Genomic DNA, 19,749 nt, shown 5'->3' on the forward strand with positions numbered 1-19,749 from the left:
TAGCTGTTGAATTTGCACAAATGAGCACATACAAAAATGCACAAATTCCTCCCAAATCCGCATTTTCACACTTTAGTCTATGGGGGAAATGCATGTTTTTGGCTGGGTTTTTTATTTTGCTCTTTTTTTTCCTATGACAAAATTTGCGCAAAATTCGAGCAAGTTAAGAAACCAGTCCACGTGTCCATGGAATCTGCCCGATGGGGGAATGCTGGTCCACTGTGGAATCTGTGGCTCGGATACATGAAAATCCAAACTCATTTGGTTCCATTGCGGATTTCTCCAACATCCCTACTCAGCATTAATAACATGGTTGAGTACACAGGGATTCAAACCCAGGCTTGTAACAGATAAGCACTCCAAGCCCTGAGCCTGGATGGATGCATCCGTCTGTTTTAGTTTCCCCACATTCAATTTTTTAAAATCTGATGTTTTTTTTCCATCCTGAGTATAAAGAAATTTGTGAATTTTGGTAAATTCTTATCAAAAACAAGCTGAAACAAAACACTCACACATCTGTACCACCAGGTTGGGGACGGCTGAGGTAAAATTACAGACAGCTTATTTGTCATCCTTACTGGCACAGCTGATATATTGTATTGTCCTTCTACAGCTCACCAATGCATGTTTACTTGGAAGTATGCCCTGGTGACTTCTTCATGGATCACTGCCTTGTTGTGGCGAAGGGGCTTGCATAATTCAGTGAAGCCATAAGCTATGCCGTGAAGGGCCACCCAAGAGAGCCAGTGTGGTGTAGTGGCAAGAGTGTTGGACTAGGAGCTGGGAGATCCGGGTTCTAGTCCCCACTCAGCCATGGAAGCTCACTGGGTGACTTTGGGCCAGTCACAGACTCTCAGCCCAACCCACCTCACAGGGTTGTTGTTGTGAGGATAAAATGGAGAGGAGGAAGATAATGTAAGCCACCTTGGGTTCCTTGCAAGAGGAAAAAAAAGGCGGGGTATAAATGCAATAAATAAATAAATAAGACGGACAGGTCATGGTGGAGAGTTCTGACAAATTCAGGAGGTCCGTAACAGTGTTCAGGAGGAGGCAGCAACTAAATCCATGCCAAAGAAAAAGAAATGCAAGAAAACAAAGTGGCTGTCTGAGGAGGCTTTACAAGTAGCTGAGGAAAGAAGGGAAGTGAAAAGCAAGGGAAGATATATCCAACTGAATGCAGACTTCCAGAGAATAGCAAGGAGAGACAAGAAGGCCTTCTTAAATGAACAATGCAAAGAAATGGAAGAAAACAATAGAATGTGGAAGACTAGAGATCTCTTCAAGAAAATCGGAGATCTCAAGGGAACGGTTTGTGCAAAGACGGGCATGATAAAGGACAAAGAAGGCAGGGACCTCACAGAAGCAGATGAGATTAAGAAGAGGTGGAAAGAATACACAAAAGAACTATACAGGAAAGATCTGAATGTCCCTGATAGCCATGATAGTGCACTCACTGAACTTGAGCCAGACATCCTAGAGTGTGAAGTCAAGTGGGCCTTAGGAAGCATTACTAACAACAAAGCTAGTGGAGATGACAGTATTCCAGCTGAGCTATTTAAGATCCTAAAAGATGATGCTGTTAAAGTGCTGCACTCAATATGCCAACAAATTTGGAACACTCAACTAGGGATGTACGAAAGGTACTTACCTTTCCGCAGATTATGCTGATGCTGGGGGGGTGGCGTTCCGTCCCTCCCCCCGGAATCCTGGCCAGGGGGGGAGGTGCTCCATTCCTCCCCCCTGGAATCCTGGCCGGCCGGCTCCGCTCTGCAGGGATTCAGCTGGACATCCAGCCACTGGCTAGCAGGAACGCAAATGGCGGCAGCCGGAGCCGCCGCCGCCGAACCGCCGCCAGAGCTGCGGCCGGAGCCGCCGCCAGGAAGATCCGCCTAAGGTAAGTCCCGTCCCAGGGGGTGGGTGGGGGGCTGTTCCGCCACCAATTTTGGGGGGCTGAATGTGCTGGCATTCGGCCTCCCCGAGATCCGTGGCAGAACTTTCATACATCCCTACACTCAACAGTGGCCACAAGACTGGAAAACGTCAGTTTACATTCCAATTCCAAAGAAGGGCAATGCCAAAGAGTGTTCAAACTACCGTACAAGCGCTCTCATTTCACATGCCAGCAAGGTGATGCTCAAAATCCTACAAGCTAGGCTTCACCAGTATGTGAACCGAGAACTACCAGAAGCACAAACTGGGTTTCGAAGAGGCAGAGGAACTAGAGATCAAATCGCCAACATTCACTGCATCATGGAGAAAGCAAGAGAATTCCAGAAAAACGTCTATTTCTGCTTCAGAAATCAAAGGCTTTAGCGTTTAGCAAAAACGCTAAAGCCTTTGATTGTGTGGATCACAACAAACTGTGGCAAATTCTGAAAGAGATGGGAGTACCAGACCACCTTACCTGTCTCCTGAGAAACCTGTATGAGGGTCAAGAAGCAACAGTAAGAACCAGAGATGGAACAACCGATTGGTTCCAAATTGGGAAAGGAGTACGACAAGGCTGTATATTGTTGCCCTGCTTATTTAATTTATATGCAGAGTACATCATGAGAAACGCCGGGTTGGATGAATCACAGGTCGGAATTAAGATTGCCAGGAGAATTATCAACACCTCAGATACACAGACAATACCACCCTAATGGCAGAAAGCGAAGAGGATCTAAAGAGCCTGTTGTTGAGGGTGAAAGTGGAGAGTGCAAAAGCTGGTTTGAAACTCAACATTAAAAAAACTAACATCATGGCATCTGGCCCCATCACTTCCTGGCATATAGAAGGGGCAGAAATTTTCTTGGGCTCCAAGATCACCGCAGACGGTGACTGTAGCCATGAAATTAAAAGACGCTTGCTCCTTGCGGGGAAAGCTATGGCAAACCTAGACAGCATAGTAAGAAGCAGAGACATCACCTTGCCGACAAAGGTTCGTATAATCAAAGCTATGGTTTTCCCAGTAGCAACGTACGGCTGTGAGAGCTGGACTATAAGGAAGGCTGAGCGCTGAAGAATCGATGCTTTCGAACTGTGGTGCTGGAGAAGACTCTTACGAGTCCCCTGGACTGCAAGGAGGTCAAATCAGTCCATCCTAAAGGAAATCAACCCTGACTGCTCATTGGAAGGACAGATACTGAAGCTAAAGCTCAAATATTTTGGCCACCTAATGTGAAGGGAAAAGTCACTGGAAAAGACCCTGATGCTGGGAAAGATTGAAGGCAAAAGGAGAAGGGGACAGCAGAGGATGAGATGGCTAGATAGCATCACCGATGCAATGAAAATGGACTTGAGCACACTCTGGGAGAGAACGCAGGACAGGAAGGCCTAGCGTGCTATGGTCCATGGGGTCACGAAGAGTCGGACGCGACTGAACTACTGAACAACAACAACATGCCCTGGTGAATTCAATGGGACTGACTCCAAAATATGATTGCAGCTCTAATGGGAATACAATAGATTTAAAGTATAACTTGGTGGGCTCTTCTCACTTGTTTTAACCAGGACATGGAATCAGAATTATAGAGTTGGAGGGGGCCTTGTAGGCCACCTAATTCAACCAACTGCTCAGTGCAGGAGATTGAGAACTACAGCATCCTCAACAGATGACTCCCCAGCCTCTGCTTGAAGATGCCCAGTGATGGAGATCACTGGAGCTGTCAGCTAAGGCTAGCTTTTGCACAACCACAGGGTTATCCTATAGCAGAGATGTCAATCCTCTTTCAGCCTGAGTGTTCAATTCCATTTCAGAGAAGCCACTGGGGGCCGCATTCCAGTGGTGGGCACAGCCAAAGGCAAAGGGGAGTTGGACCAAAATACCAAACACACCAGCATATTCTAGCTTCAAGTTCTTACTGTGCTTTAGGAGAGGCATTTCAACCTTTTAAAATGGGGCTGGGGGGGGATGAGCAAAAGCCAGGAAACCACTGAAAAAATGGTGGTTGTATGAAAAGGATAGGACTAGGGGAAAGGGAAGGGGTGTGTGGCCTTCTGGGGAACTCCAGAGGGCCAGATTTGGTTCCCAAGTGGGCTGGATTTGGCCCACGGACCTGAGTTTCAACACCTCTGTCCTATAGGATGGATAGTGAACAAGGACTGGAGACGTAAGTAGAACAACTCAGATTTAAGCCGGCTAAGAATCTGGCCCTACATATTTACCAAAAAACAAAAGAAGAGCCCTTTTGGATAAGACATAGGACAAACCTGCTCCAGCATCCCGTTTCCAACTGTGCCCAGCCAGATACTTCTGGGATGCTCACAAGCAAGGCATGGAAGCAATAGCTTCCACCAGTTCTTTGAATCTTCCAGCATCTGGTTTTCTGAGGTACAGTGGATGTGAACCTGAAGGTTCCTCTTAGTTATCATGGTTACAGCTATTGATAGACCTAGGGTGCTGTCAGCTGAGGGTATTACTGTGCAATCAGCCTGTCTCATTCACAGAATTAGGTCCAGATGTTGTTGTCTTCCATTTGTAGCCTTCCCATGTCCTCCTACTGCTTCTTCTGCCTTTTTTCCTTTCCACAAAACTATCTGTTAAGGAAAAAAGGCAGAGAACTTGTGCAACGGCTTTTCAGTGTTAGCACTAGGTGTCTTCCATGTGGAAGGACCCCTAGCCTCCAGGAATCAGTGTCAGCCACTTTTAAAGCCACCTAAGCTAGTGGCTACCCTCTGAACCTTGTCCAAGTGTCTCATTTGGCCTGGAAATTAGAGTTAAGCAGAGTCAGAATCCTGGTTTATAGCAGAGTCCAAAAATACTGGAAGCCAGCATTCCTTGAAGCATTTCAGTACTTTTGATGCCAAATCCCCAAAAGAGCAGTGGAATGTGAAACGTTGCTTTTTTCGGGTTGGGGAATTGACTGTACCTTGTTCACTGGAAGGAAGGCTCATGTTCAAGCTTTTTTGATCTGGAACTTACTTGGACTGAACAGGTTTACACTGCCTTAGTTCATCTATAACCTAATCTGCAGGCCCCAATGTATCATGTCTGAGGTTTCACTTAGCACATAACTGTAACAGGAAAATCAAGACCAAGGTCACAATCCTATGCATGTTTAGACAGAAAAAAGTCCTACCACTCCCAGCATGCTGACTGGGGAATGCTGGGAGTTTCAGGACTGTTTTCTGTCTAAATATGCATAGGATTGCATCCTATGTCTCAGTCCTCTACACATCTACCTGATAGCAAGTACCTGAACCCAATGGGTCTTACTTCTGTGTTGACATGCATAGGAGTGCATTGCACATTTAACAAAATCTGTCTCGAGTTCAATTAAGGAGTGAAGCTGCAGTAACAGAGAATTCAGGCAAGAATCCCCAAACTGACTTCTGGATATACATCACATACATATAATTGATTAACAAGGCGCAGAACCAAAGAAAATAGAATCCTCCCCCTATACCAATGTGGGGCGGTGTGGGGGAGGGGCTCACCCATCCCTAACAAACAAAACACTAGGGCAGCATACAAAAAGGACTTACAGACTGTTTATATATTCTACAGAATAAAGTGGCATAGCTTTCCCTGGACTGTACCACTTCTGGATGTGTGGGGGGGAGTGTTATATGTTTAAATGCTCCTCCATGAAAGTGGGGGGAGCCCTCCTTGAATGTAGAAAATTTGCATGTCAGAAAGAAGGTTTTAGCAGTCTTTTCTCTGGCATGCTCTTTTCTGTTTACAGGGAATTTTCTTAAAAGGAAGAGGATTCAAAAGCAGGTTTACTGCATCCAGTCATGGAGTTCAGAAAAGGCTTCATTTATTTATTTAAAATAATTAAAATATTTCTTGGCTGCCTTTCAGGACAGGAGCCCTTCCAAAGCAACATACAACAATAAAACTCACATCATAAAACTGATACAATAATACAATCAGTAAAAACAGCAACTGTAGCAAACATCCTAAAAAACAACAAACACCAGCATTTTTTTAAAAAAGCTACCATATATGCCACAACCCAGTCTGATAAAAACATAATTGCGAAGGCCAGGGTAAAGTAGTAAGTTTCACAGCCTTCCTAAAAGCCTGCAATGTTGGGGCTTGATGGATCCCAGTGACAAGGTATTCTAGAGGTGTGGGGCCACTGCACTAAGGCCCTCTCTCGTGCAGTCGCTCACCTAACTGACTTCATGGGTGGGCAAATGAGAAGTGCTTCTCTTGCTGATCTTAAAGTGCAGGCAGTCTGATATGGGTGAAGGTGGTCCTTCAAGTAATTTGGTTCCAAACCATTTAAAGCTTTAAAGGTCAAAACCAGCACTTTAAATTAGGTTTCTGAAACCAGTAACCAGTGCAGCTGGCGCAGCATAAGCATTATATTATTGGATCACTTCCTACCCACCAACACTTGGGCAGCTGCACCAGCTGAAGTTTCCAGACCATCTTCAAAGGCAGCCCCACAAACAGTGCATTAGTCATCCAGCCTGGACATCACTAGTGCCTGGATAACTGAGGCAAGGTCCATCCTCTCCAGGAAGGGCCATAGCTGGCATACCAGCCTAAGCTGGTAAAATGCACTCCTGGACACTGCAGCCACCTGGGCTTCCTCAGTTAGCACAATGTCCAGGAGAACTCTCAGACTGCACATTTAGTATTTTAGGGGGAGTGCAACCCCATCTAAGACCAGTTGTAAACCTCCATCCAGAGTAGTCAGTTTCCTAACCCACATTACCTCCATCTTGTCTGGATTAAGCTTTAGCTTTTTTACTCTCATCCACCTCAAAAGAGCTTCCAGACGCTGATTCACAAGTTCAAAAGCTTCCCTGGGAGGTATAGCTGGAGGTTCTATAGAATGTAGAAGTGCTGGCCTGGCAGCTGTACATGTAAAAAGGACTGAGGTGTCCTAGTCGATCACATGCTGCACATGAACGAGCAGTGTGATGCAACTGCTAAAAAGATCAATGCAATCTTAGGCTTCATTAACAGAAGCATACTGTCTAGGGGCTTTTCTACATGAGGTATTTATTGTGCACTCAGCATTCCCTAGTCACGGTTGTTTACAGGTTCTTTAGATGATGTCATGACCCTCCAGTTTTGCTTCTGTGTCTAAAGGGCACTTTCAGCACTTTTTTTTGAGTGGGGAAAATTCAGTATTTAATTGTAAAAGCGCAAGAAAACATTTTTTCAACTTGCATATTTGTACTATTCCACTATACCACAATGCCACCTGGAGGTTATGTAGCAGAAAAGTAGAAAAGAAACCATTTCATATAGTGCTCGGATCTCAATTCTGTGGACAAAACTGAAAGTAGATACAGCAGATTAACAGCCAATTAATAGCCTTGTGATGAAAAGCTCTAAATCACAAGAAGTAACGGTTCAACTCTATTTTACGTTGGTCAGGCCACATCTGGATTTCTGAGGACACTTCAGGGTGCCACATTTTAAGGAAGACATTGATAAACTGGAGTGTATCCAGAGGATGGCGACCAGAACACTGAGGAGTCTGGAAACCAAGTCCCATGAGAAATGGTTGAAAGAGCTCTTGACTCTTACAGAAATCAATGGGAAATTTCCAGAGGATTTGAATGGACCAGGATTGTTCCCAAACCAAAAGTCTTTAACAGAGACAAGTATATCTGTAAGGTATCTAGAGCTGCTGAGAGAGACAGCTTGATGGCATGATTGTTTTGTGCTTTTTAAACTGATGGTTAGTTTGCGTGCTAGTTTTCACAGGGTGACATGACATCAACACTTCCTCACCTAATGCACATTCACAATAAGAGGTACTTTGTTAGAGCTGCTGCTCATGTGGTTGCATTGCTCCCTTCCACACCCACGAGATAATATCAGCAGGCTTGGCTGCCCATTTTGAATCCCCACATGATTCTGTTGCCTTGAAGGGCTAAGATTTACCTGTCAAAGGGCTATTGGATGGATGCACCCACAGACTAATCTATGGGGACATGGTGATTGGTGATTGACTTGATCATCTGCAAATTATCACATTAAAAAATGGAAGCGGGGGGGAGCCCACTTGTATAGCATTGCATCATTCACGGTCATGTTAACTATGCTAATCATAGAGGCTCATGCCATGATGTCTCAAGATTAATGAAGTGAATGCATTGATGTGATGTTCCACACCCAGAAAGCATTAGGTTTCTCACAGTGTGCATTACAAATATGGGCAGTTGTTAAAACCTGATTGGGGCCACATCTACACCTCATCTCATATTGACACGATCCCATCGTGGTGATGCTATATCCTTCTTACACATTTCTCCCTCATAGCACACACAAAAAAGCAGGAAATAACGCTAGAAAAGTGGTATATGGAATACCTAATGTGCCCCAACAGTTATCAGTGCACTTCAATACTGATAAAAAGCACTAGTGTAGATCCAGACCCTGTCACAGTGTGCAGAGGAAGATGTACTGCAGGATGGAGTCACATGTTCACAGATCATGCTAAGCACTGTGTTTTTACCCTGCGCATGCAAGAGTAATCTTGTCACGCATCTGGATATGATGCTTTCACATGAATGTAAAAACATTCTGTGCCACTTTGGCCAGTCCACTGTTCCCAGTAGCCAGTGTCAGCCCTCCATCCTTGTTGCCCTCAGTAATCACACATAGCACATGCTGCAGCTGATTCATTCCAGGCCCTGCTCCTCCCCCTCTGCTGGCCCACAACTTCTCCTCTCTGTCTGCTGGGAAAACCCTAGAACCCTCAAAGTATTCTTCCCTTGGGACCTTGAACAAATGGTCATCTTGTTGCCACGTCTATCCCAGGAAGCGTCAGAGCTGGAGTACTGTAATAGTTAAGAGTGTGAGCACTGACTGGGTAGTCCTGGATTCAGTGTTAGCTCAACCATGGACTCAATTAGTGGCCTTAAACCAGGGGTGTCAAACCTCTTTCAGCCCAGGGGCCAAATTCAACTTCAGAGAAGTTTTCAGGGACCACATTCCAGTGGTGGGCGAGGCCAAAGGCAAAGGGGTACGGACAAAAATACCAGCATATTGCAGCTCAAGCTCTGACTGCCAGTTACTAAGCTTCAGGAGAGGCATTTCAACCTTTTAGAATGTGTGCATGGGAGGGGGGGAATTGCACAAAAGCTGGGAAACCACCAGCCGTTGGGGGAAAGGGGGTGGGGCCAGGGGAAGGGTCCGTGGCCATCTGGGGGACCCTGAAAAGTCAGATTTGGACCCCGGGCCTGAGGTTCAACACCAGCCACGAAGTAATTTTCTGAGTTGCATGGACATCAGGAATGGAGGGTATCACGTTGTTGCACAAAACAACAACCAGTCTCCATTAAGGGGCCACCTTTTACTGCATTTAGATTCCCATAAAAGTAAGAGTTTGCTCATCATCATGGGCCTTCCATATATAATATAATCAGAGGCCAAGATGCTTTCTCTCAGATCATTCTCACTGCAATGAACTCTGCATATGCTCTGGAACCCATTACTCAAGTAGATAACATGTAACTAGATAAATTAGTTACATCTTATCTACTCAGACGGTGGTGACAAGGGAGAGGGCCTTCTCAGTGGTGGCCCGCAGCTAGGCCTGCCTGGCGCCAACACTGTCATCTTTTTGGCGCCACATTAAAACTGTCCTCTACTCCCAGACATTTAATGGCATATGATGCCAGTCATCTAAACAGGTCTAGTATTGTATTGAATCTGTTTTTAGCCATCTAACTTGTTTTAAATTTTGTGTATTTAAATTTTTATGCTGCATTTTATTGTCTTACGAATTGTTGTAAACCGTCCAGAGAGCTTTGGCTATTGGATGGTTTAGAAATGAAATTATTATTATTGTTATTGTTGTTGTTATTATTATTGACTTTATTTGGAATTCTGTGTGTGTGATTGTTGCTTTCCTTTGCCCCCATAAACTCTTTTAAATATATATTTGGACATTTGACTCAATGGTTTTAAAAGAGAATTCTCACTAAACTCTTAGAATCATAGAATCAAAGAATCATAGAATAGTAGGGTTGGAAGGGGCCTACAAGGCTATTAAATCCAACCCCCTGCTCAATGCAGGAATCCAAGTCAGAATGCAGGAATCCAAGTCTTCCCCATGTGAAGGATGGCATAGGTACAAAACTACCACTTGGGTTCTTAGGATTTTCACAAGGTTTGTTTGTTAAATTTTGTGTTTCTGGGCTTTGTGCAAAAAAATCCAAAGCACCTTTCTTTTTATTTTTTCCTAGAGCTGGGCTGAAGGGAAGAGCCCTTGGCAGAAGGGCTTAAAACTCCCCAAGCACCTGGACAGACTAGGGTGTGTCAGAAGGTTCATAGCAGTAGGGTTTTGGGGGGCGGGGGAACTCTTGTAAAGAAGGGTTCCATCAATAGAGAAAGTCACCCCCACTCCCAATACCTGGGCCCAATCCATGCATGCAAAGAAATGCACAGACAGCTTGGCTCGCTTAGTAGAGGGATTGTGGAGGACTTCCTGCACACATTAAAGCTGCCCTGTCCCTCAATAATCTTTGGGTCAGGATGAATGTTTGTATTGCAGAGTTCTAAAGTCCACCTGCTTTTTTCTCTCTTTTTTAAAACTAGAGCCTTTGTAAGATTCTTGTTTTGTTTTGAATTGATGCTTGTGGCTTATTGGGAAAATGACAAGGGGTAGAAATATTTTTGCCGATTCTTTGACCTAAACATGCGAAGCCACCGAACACTTGTTGGGCACAGCTATGCAAGCTGCAACTGGTCAGCCCTGCCTTCTCAGCGAAGTCAAGTGGACATTTCTGGAGAATTTCTGTGGTGTGAGAAATGACTGTGCACTGTCCATATCAGTTCCTTTGGCATATCTTGAGAGATATGCAGGTGCTTAGATTATAGATGCAGACACATTTTCACGGAAGTCAGCATTCCCAAGCTAATGGAGTTCTGTCTGTGGAGGGGAGAAGCTTCTTGCTCTTTAGTTTCCCGAAGCAATTTTTTTTAAAAAAATTTAAAATTATTATAGGCTAATCTTTTTTCTCACAACTTTGTTTATGGGGGATGACTGCAAAGCAGGAGAAATAAGGATAGTTATGAACAGTGTATGTGTGTGTGTGGGGGGGAAACCACCTCACCATCTTGGCTCATCTAAAAACTTGATCTTAGCCCAAACTAAATAGCTCAAGGGGCCCTATCAGTCTTTACAGCCTCGAAAGGTTAATAGAAGTTTGGAAGCATTCTGATAAACATCTGAAGTACCTTGGAAAGAATGAAGCCTGTTTTTCAGATACCTGGTCAAATTTGGCAGTAATACCAGTTAGAAAAACGTTGCTTCAGCCTATAAACACAGCGCAGTACTGATAATGCATAGATACCATCCCCCCCCCCAATAAATATGGGGACATGAAGGAGACATGTTGTAAGGTGTGTTTAAATTTTTTTTTTTATCATCAGTTTTATATTTATACGGGACTGAAAGGCCTATCAAAAGCACAGCAAAAAGACATTTTACATTGACTAACATGTGATCAAGACAAACAGTCTTCTTCATTTGTTTATTTAATTATTTACATACCCAAGTTCTCCGGGTGGTTTACAGTAAAAATTAAAACCATAAAAAGTGATAAGGCACAAACCTAAAACAGCACAAACCCATAGTAAAACCAGCAAAAGCAAATAACATTAGTGAACAATTAAAAAAAGAAAAGTCCTTACCTAGCACCGAAAAGACCAGAACATAAATGCCAGGTGACCCTCTCTGGTGAGGGCGTTACACAATTGGATGTGCCACCACTGAAAAGGCTTTCTCTCGTCTCAAGTGTCCACCCACTGCTTTTCATTTGGCAGAGGGATGCGGAGCAGGACCTCAGAAGATGATCTTATCGGTCACATAAAGACTCACTGACGTTGGCACAAAGATTTAGGCCTGGCAATGTAGGCCCTCCATTTCAAACAGCAGTGCCACCATAACTGATGCTGCACTTTGTTAAAAAACAGAGTCACAACAAAGCTTTTAGTTGATAAAGAACAACCAACAACAACTCAACCCCAAACATGGAATTTTACAGAGGGGTCCAGACAATGTCATCCTCCATTTGTAACACTTCCCACCCCCATGTTTTCCCACTGCTGTTCTGTCTATCTATTAAGAAGGAAAAGACAGAATAGGTGCATGATGCTTTTTGACTGGTATTGCTAGAAAGCACTCTGTGACTGGGTTTGGACGTCACAATAACCCACGATGGGTTAATTAAGCCATGATGGGTTAATGATAACAAACAAAAACAAAACAAAAAAGAGGGGGGCACAAAGTGGCAGGGGGGAGAAGGAGGAGGAGGAGGAAAAAAGGAAGAACATGTCATAAAACATATTCATATACAATAATCATTTATATCACTGTTAATAAAAAGAAAAAGAGAAAAAAAATAAGGATTTGACACTTCTGTTTCAAATATATCCCTTAGTATAAGCAGTCCATATATCTAAATAAGAATCCATACAAGATTGACGCCTGTAGGAGTTAAATTATTACTTTATTACATAATTTATGCCAGAAGCAGATGTACCCTAGTGGTTGCTGAGTTCAGGATACTCTTCAGGTTGTTCATACATTATGTTTCGTATCCCAACAATTGGATAATCCTCGGAAGTGATTAGAGGACCTGTTTAGGAATATGTAAAGTAGTAATGCCCCTATTCTTTGTAACTTCACTTTCCTTCCCAGAAACCCCTTGTTACGGAGGGAACTGTGATGCCCCAAAATAGTGGGTGGTGCCTCCAGCCAACCAGCCCCCACACTTCCTGAACAGCGGTAAAGGGGAAAGCAGCCAGCAACTGGTTTATACTACAATCAGAAAATCCAGGAAGAGGCTGGGGGGAAGAGAGGAGGAAGCAAGAGGAACAACTCAGATGGTTCTGCAATTCAAAGGAAATCTCTGAGCCTCTCAATAAGAGGCGATAGAGTCCAATAACTGCATTAGACACAGTTGAGTGTTCAAAATCTCTCAGACCTGTCTCTGGCTACACAGTCCTAGGAGGCAGGTGTAGGTCTCAAGCTCAGCCGCATATCCTAGTGCTGCTGAATAACTGCGAGGGCAGAAGACAGTGGTCACTCTCTCCTTTAGAGTGGATGGTTTCTGAGGTGGAGGACTGTTGGGTATTATTAAAGCTTGGATTCAACAGATTCTCTCTCTCTGTCTCTCTGTCTCTGTCTCTCTCTATATATATATAATGAAAGAGGAGGCAAATATACTGTTTTGACTAGCTGTGGCGATGACAGAACTTCACTGTGACTGGGCTTCTTTCCCAAGATGAGACTGGGTAGTGGGGTTCTGTAGGCAGTTGAGAGTTGAAGGGAGTGAGCAGTTAGGACAGCTGGAAGCTGGTGCTGGAGGCAAAAAGAAAGGATAAGTCTTTGTCTAGCCTGGTTTGATTACGGACTTGGCTTTGTGAGAATGATAAAAGCTGTTACTGTTATTTCAAAGGAAAATCCAGTGTGGCTTAGATCAAGTCAGTTCCCGCAGCTTTCACAGCAGCAATGAAGTTATCTTGGTATATTTGAAGATACAGGATAACAGAAGAAAATTCCTCAGGTGGTGTCAGCAGGCTGGTAATACCAGCAATAGACCTCTCACCTCCACAGAATGAGGCATCCTTATTTCTTCTCATTCCCTTCCTCTCTGTCTTCTTCACAGTCTCTGGGTTGTATCCAGTGGAGGCTGGTGGCTCCGATGTCAGCAGGATGATAAATCCACTCCAGGTTTCAGTCAGAACCAGTTGGAACTCGAAAGGAGCTATCCAAGGTTCCACGTTTCTTTAGAGTTCTGATGGGTCATGACTGAAACCTGAAGTGGATTCCCAGCCCCACTGACATCAGAGCCCCACTGGCATCAGAGCATCCACTGGTTGTGTCCAATGTTAGTCTAACTTAAGTCCATTCATTTCAATGGGTCTCCCCTAAGTCAAACTAACATTGGCTGTAGTCCTCTGTGTTCCCTCTCTAGTTCTCCTCAGAAAATTTCATCCCTCTGTCTCCTCAGAGCTTGAACTATCAGTCTCCTTTGACAGCTGCCAAGGGCCAAAAAGGACTGTGCTACAAGCAATCCCATAGGGCAGAGGTGGGCAATGTGTGGCCCCTCAGATGTTTTGGCCTACAACTCCCATCAGCCCTAGCCAACATAGCCGATGGTGAGGGATGATGGGAGCTGTAGACCAAAACATGTAGAGGGCCACAAGTTGCCCCACCCCTGCCACAGGGTGCACATACTGCACAATGGGATTAGATCTGTATAGGCGGCATCTCTTGCCCTTTTCCCTGGGCAACCATATCCTTCCCCCTAGCATCAAAGGCTTGGTCTAAGACACATAGTAGAATAGGGGTAGGAAGAAGGTAGATCTCCAGATGTTTTGGACTTCAACTCCCAGAAACCTCTGCCAGCATGGCCAATGGTCAGGAATGCTTGATGTTGAAGTCCAAAACATCTGGAGAGCTACTTTCTGCTCACCCCTGCAATAGAACAAGGAGGTAGAGTCCTGAGGCGATACAGTGCACTGTACCACTTCAGACTGTTCTCCTACATAAAAATCTCTCAACAAGTAAAAAACTAGCACACTAGGGAGGAAGGTTCTAATCCAGCCTGTACATGCTGTAATAGTTTTCAGTTGTAGGGAAAGCATTAAAAATGATAACCTTCAGCATTCCTCTAATTCTCCATGGTGGGGCTGGAACTCACATCTCCTATTTCTCATCCCTCTGCCCTATGCAGGGATCTAATGAAGAAGAGATTAGTGTGGCTGTGACTTTCCCTGTTGCTTTTCCTAGTTCAGGCATTTAATTCCCCAATAAATAGTTGATTAACACCTGTGGGTTGTAAAACATTTTACTTATATGGGCAGAGGGGGAATCTTCACAACAATGGAATGAGAATCATGTTGTAGTATTACCCAGATTTTTATGGAATTGGATTTGGTCTGTCAGGGACACACAAAGCAAGAAAAACCAACTGTACTGTACCTTTAAAATCTGGTTTTCATGGGCCACACAGCACTTGAAAGGAACATACTTCCAGGTTGGGATGGGGAGTAGAGCTGAACATCATCAACTGGGCAGGGGCTGCTCGAACAATGAGAGAGGCTTGTTTCCCGGGCAATGTCCAGGCTCCCCCCTGCTACTACATTATTATGGATGGAGAGTAACTAATTCACAATTCTCTAGAAACAACCCAATTATCCAGTACAGCATCTGAAGACTCCCCATAAGAACATCTCACCACCCCGATTTTGCCCCATTCCAGCAAACTGTTGTGGAGTTATTGTTCCTACTCCATTTTTCCCAATGTGTGCAGATTTCCCTGAAGAAGGCAAAATCCCCAATTATCCAGTGTAGCATCTGAAGGCTCCCCCTGAGAGCAGCCCCCAATTTCACCCCATTCGAGCAAACTGTCGTGGAATTATAGCTTCCACCCCCTCCTTTCTCCTTCTCTGGGCACTTTCTCCCTGCTCACAATGACAGACTCCCATGATTCTGAGACCTTGCCAGATTGCTACTGCGATAAAGCTCTTATGATTCAGAGAAGTGACTTTACACAACATCAGGGGAGCAATTTAACACAACATCAGGGAAGCGAAGTAATGCAAACATCAGAGAAGCGCATAATCACTGAGGCTAATTACTCCCACTGGTGAAAAGGAAATGTAGGCCAATTCTGAAGGCTTGAAAGAAAACTCTACAGCTTTGATGTGCTGGAAAGGCAGGCAAGTTACTTTAGTTACCTAGGTTATGGAGGGAAGGGCACACCTGTAGGAACGCCCTGACCATACTGAATTTAAAGCGGTGGGATGGGCACACAGGAGCTGAACCACAGGAGAGCCAAATTAAAGAAAAACAATGGTATAAAAGTACTCTGCAAAAATGTGGCTTCCCCACAGGTAAACTCTGGGGTGGCTGCAGACTGACCATAACTTCATGTGTCCCTAACAACATTAAGCCACAACAGCAATGGAGAAAACCTCCCATATAGAGGGGCCCAAGATGAGCCATGTAGTCCAGTCAAAGAAGCAGAAGTGTCAAGGCCAAGGGTGGAGGAGCCTAAATGTCCCTCCTTCAGAATATCAAAGCTTGGTAGATATGAAAGTGAAAAGGTTTTAATATATAGATTCACTTTGAAGATTACAGACGTAGTACACAGAATCAAATTGTCTTCCTAAAACTGTCCGTTGCCTGCTCCTCCTCTCTCTAATTCCTGTCAAAATCATCAGCCCACAACATATTTGTTGTATCAGATTATTGTCACCAAAATAAAGGGTAGCTTTCTGTCTGGTTTGCCAGGTAATAAGGCTCAGAGTTATCCTTGGAGAGGATAATGTTGATATAGTTGATTAGGGGTGCAATCCTATGCATGTATAGACAGAAAAAAGTCCCACAACTCCCAGCATCCCCCAGCTAGCCATGCTAGCTGGGGGGTGCTTGTAGTTGTAGGATTTTTTTCTGTCTAAACCTGCATAGGATTGCACCCTAAGAGGGGCTGGGAAATTAGTTGTTCCAATTAACTTGACCCTGACAATTTTTTGTGTGGAATATTCTAAAGATATATTCCTGGTGTTAAAATGGATGCTTTGTACCTGACTGCAGGCTTCTTTTATTTTATTTGTTTGCTCCCTGTCCAGAGGTCAAAGCCTACTGCTAGAAGTAGACTGAAAGAGGTAATCCACCAAAATTATTCCAAGAGATGATAAATATTTAGGAGTCCTGGCCCCATTTAAGATTGCCAGACTGCAACCCAGAGAATATTGATAGACCTTCTTCCCCCTCCCCCAGGCAACAGGAGACAAGGCAGTGAAGCTTCTCCTGCCATTGTCCACCTCCTTCCCCACCTGCTGTGGGACACCCCTGGAGCAACCAGGAGAACATAATGAGACCCGAGAAGAAACAGGTGTCGGAGGCTCCGTTGCCTTGTCTGCCACTGCACTGGGAGTTTTAGAGGCATGTGAACGTTCTCTGAGTTCCACATTTGCTACATCAGAGGGAGTATTGAGATACTGAGACCCTCTCTGTTGCCTTGGCTAGGACCAAGAGTCATTTGGCTCCTACACTCTCTGAACTGTCTCCATCCTCAGCCATTCCACCTGTCTGCAGGGTTCTAAAAGAGAGGTGAAATAGCCATTTGGCTCCTACTGTGCCAGAGTGACCATTTCTCACAGTGACTGGTCTTTATGTAACCATTATGTAATCTCTAAAAGTTGGTACCTAAATGTGCTTATTTTCTTCTGCCCTCCCTATCCCTTTTTCCTTTTCTATCATGTCTGTTACATTACAACAGGCCTATTACCCTTTGCACAGTGCTTAAAAATATTTTAAGTGCATAATAAACAATCACAACTGCAATAATAACATAACCCTATCCAATTCCCCCCACCCCAGCCTTGTGCATCTGGGAGTGATTTACTGATGTTGCTAAATCCCAGCTAAACAAAGTCTGTTTCAATATTTGAAAGAGTTTTCACCCCAAAGAGCCATATCTTCCATATTTGGGATTTTCTCAAGCTCCATCATGTTATGTAACAATGCGTCCAATATAATCAGATCCTTACAGAGGTGGAAGAATAGGGCTCTTTTTGTAATTCAAGCTCCCAGTCCTTTCCTTCTATCCATCTTCCCCATTTTCATTTCTATTTTTTCCTCAAAGTCAGAGGCAATCATAGTCTCTTGGACTTTGTATTTGTCTGTGTGTTTTGGACTCACAGAGTTGTTTTGTCATTGTGGTTTAAAATTAGAAAGAGGATGACAAAAAATAGATCTCAAATACAGATTAGCTAGAAGGAAAACAGTGCTGCTACCCTCAGAGATTTTTGTGGTGTGCAGCCCTCTGCTGGGAAGCTTTGTTGGGCTCTGTGGGGCCCAGTTCACACAAGCAGAAAAAACTGAAGCAAGTTGAGACTGAGGGCATCTACACCAGCCTAAAATCCTACATTTAAAACGGTGCTTTCTGCTTCTGTTTTAAATGCAGGATCACAACTGACTCCCTTTACACACGCTCCCTTTCCCCCCTCCTTCTCCCCGTATCTGAGTCTTCCATTATGTTTCATTGACCTCGCTCCTCTTCTTGCCACTTTTACCCTTTTCGCAGAGGAAACTGAAGTGGAACACAATAGGGTAATTTGGTGGCTCATTATCTGCGATCTATTTAACAACGGAACAAAGGGCAGGAGACGCCGTGGAGGGTCACAGCGTCATGTAAAGAGCCTGCAAACTTCCGTGAAGGAGGAATCTCAATCGCAGGATAAAAGCTCAGTGTGAAGGAGCCCTGAAAGCAACTTGAGAGTTTCAGAAAATATACGTCTGAGGTTTAAAATACCTTTGCTTTTAAATTCTCTTGTGTCCTTTATGTTAAGGTCTAACCACTAGGGATGTAAAAAGGCACTTACCTGGTCCCGCAGCTTGCTTCGCGGTGGGGGGGAGGCACTTCGGTTCTCCCCCCAAAGTTCAGGGCGGGGGAGGGAGGCACCCCACCTCGCCCGGCTGAAATTCAGGCTGGGGGGGGAGGCACCCCGCCTCGCCCGGCCGAAATTCAGGCCAGGGAGAAGCTCCCCGTCTCCCCAGCCGCAAAATAAAAAAGTGGGGGGGGGGAAACACCCGTGATAGGCTACGTAATGATTTACATAGCCTATCATGGCTAGATTTCCAAAGTCAGCCATGATAGGCTAAGTAAATTGTTACGTAGCCTATCATGGGTGACTTTGGGGGAAAAAAAAGCGCGTATGCAAATGGCGGCACCCATGGGCGCCGCCATTTGCGTTCCTTATTTGGTCCCGGTAGTCTACGTAAAGATTTACATAGACTACGGCGAAAATAAGGGCAACGCTTATTTAATAATAAGGACCCGCCGCCGAGAGGGACATTCAAGGGAGGTAAGTCCCATCCCGGGGCGGGGGGGGGGGCGGGGGGGCAGAGAATTTCACCAACAATTTCAGGGGGCCGAATGCGTTGGCATTCGGCCTCCCCGAGATTCGTGGAGAAATTCTCCGCCATCTCTACTAACCACTGTTCATGTGGCATGGAGCTTCACCCAGTCTCCAGGAGAGGATTTTGCAATGTGAATGAGTGTCCTGGCCAAGGTGTGCTTTACATTTGCATTACAAACCCAAATGGAAGCAATCTGCCCTTTAAGCCTCATGTACAAAAGTGTCCTAGACCACTTTTCCTATGATAAGAAGCATGTTTTTGCAGGTATTATGCAACAGTGATAGACTAAATGCATTATTTGTTTATCCCTTCTCTCTTTTTTCCATGACACCTATTCAGCCTTGTTTCTGAAACAAGGCCAATGTCTTTTGAATGTGTGTTTTTGTGCTGACCATTTTCTTCATCATTCTAAAGCAAAATCTCATTGAACTTCATTTGGATCATGTTATATGCAGAACTTTTTTTTAATATCTCCCACTAGATGCCAATAAACATATCTAATCTGAATATTTGAAGAAGGGGTATAATTACCTGTCTGAGAGGTAATTCTGCTCCCTCATGGCTTCATCCCATGATGCAGAAACCAACTGGACAGGGGGTGAGGGGAAGGACTGGATCATGTGGGAAGAACCACAACTATCTCAGAGGCTTGATCAGGGGAAGGGCCCCAGGTTTTGCATTCCTACATGAGCGGAACAATGTGAAATGGAGAAACCGAGCCGCAACCACACCACTCCTGTAACATAAGAAGAGGCCCTGATATATTGTTAAGTTAACCAAACCTGCTTTAGGCACCACATCTTCAAGAATATTATGTTTACTTGCTCATCAAGCAGGGCTAAGGAAGCAATTAACTCAGGCATAATGCAAATGGTGGAACTCAGTAGCTTGTTAAGTAAGATGTGGAAAA

The sequence above is a fragment of the Heloderma suspectum genome, chromosome 1, assembly GCF_057233095.1.
Source record: "Heloderma suspectum isolate Gila_16-S chromosome 1, 16-S_ref, whole genome shotgun sequence".
NCBI lineage: Eukaryota > Metazoa > Chordata > Lepidosauria > Squamata > Helodermatidae > Heloderma > Heloderma suspectum.